This window comes from Rhagoletis pomonella, unplaced genomic scaffold (assembly GCF_013731165.1).
Source record: "Rhagoletis pomonella isolate Grant_MI unplaced genomic scaffold, Rhpom_1.0 Rhpom_scaffold_00003, whole genome shotgun sequence".
In the NCBI taxonomy this organism is placed as follows: Eukaryota; Metazoa; Arthropoda; class Insecta; order Diptera; family Tephritidae; genus Rhagoletis; species Rhagoletis pomonella.
This window is the reverse complement of record NW_023458557.1, coordinates 57,323,109-57,324,687: the sequence shown is the minus strand read 5'-3', so window position 1 is coordinate 57,324,687 and position 1,579 is coordinate 57,323,109.

Genomic DNA, 1,579 nt, shown 5'->3' with positions numbered 1-1,579 from the left:
AAATCGAGATTCCTGTTTGGACCGACAAAAAAAGGTCAAGCAAATCAATAGATCATTATAAAAACATACGTATGTACATAAAGGTGAAATTTACTTTATTAGTAAAACAATTGAAAAATATTTGCTTAAGTAGATTATTCGACACAAGAGATATACAAGTACATTTATGTTTGTGTAATTCTTGGTAATTATGATACGGCAAGATAATCTTTGCTGTAAATAAGGAGAACTGAAAGGCGTCCAAAATATGGGAAACAGTATACTTAGTTCAACTATAAAAATTTTAAATTTTTATTTTTAATAAAGAAAATTTACATAAATATATATATAATATAGTGGGAAATAGGGATGTGGCGAATATTTGCACTCCCATTCGTTATGCGAATGATTGGCATTATTTTACACATTCGCATTTGCATCAAATGATACGAATGTTTTGCGAATGCGAATGTGTACATGGGCAGAGAGTCCACTCTAATATTGTTGAAATGGCTCTGTCTGTCTAACCAGGGTGCGGATAATAACCGGCTTTTAGCTTCACGCGCTAAACGGTTAAGTAGTATATCAAGCAAATTGATAGGTCTTCAACAAGTACTGCTAAAAGTCTTATAAGCAACCTAGAAATAATTGAATCCTCCAGCGAAAGCGAGGGCTCGGATGTAGAATCTGGGGGCATAAAAAAATGTGAAAATAAAGCTCAATTGAAGGTCTATCTTAAAGAAAAACGAGCTTTTTTCGGTGAAAATCCTCTCGATTGGTGGAAAACTAAACTTAGATACGACAAATTGACACATCTGGCCCGCAAATACATATCTGAGCGCTCCACCCGCCAGCGTTCCAAGTGAACAATTGTTCAGTGCAGCTGGCCTTATATACGAGCCTCTAAGAAATCGCCTCATGAAAGAAAAGGCAGCAAAATTAGGCGATGGACTGTAAAAAACTCTTAAGAAGTAATGTCTAGCGCAGTCAAATCACATGTACATCGGAAATAAAACGCAAATTAGTTTATTATACAAACATATATCTAATTATCTAATGGATGACGACCTCGTTTACAAAAGTGAAACGCAGGACCTTGCGACGTCTAATATAGCTGCCATGTAAAATGCTCTAATTCTGTGTTCGCTTTCTGCTTAGAAAGAGACTTCGTCGAGCACTTTCGCTCACGTCAGTGGATGAGCGTCAAAGCGAGACTCTTCAACATCTTGCTCATTTTCGTCCACGCCCCTATGGAAAAGAAAATAGGTATGTAATCCCAAAGATCTCTTCTATCAGTACTTGGAGCACACTGATAAGAGACGTCCCGTTAGGATATCAAACTCATACAAGGCGATTTCAATGCTACGGTAGGCATGAATTTCTTCTATCAAAATAAGTAAACCGAGAACTGAAGGTAGCAGTTGAATCAGAAATTTACTCTTTCGGTTTGGCGCATAAACATCTACGCTTAAAGTGTAAAAACAAGCATCAACAATTTGCATTTTTCTTCTTCTTATTTGGCGCTGTAACCGCCTAAGCGATTTTGGCCGAGTTCAGCAATGCACGCCAGCCGTTTCTCTTCTGTGTCAACTGACGCCAT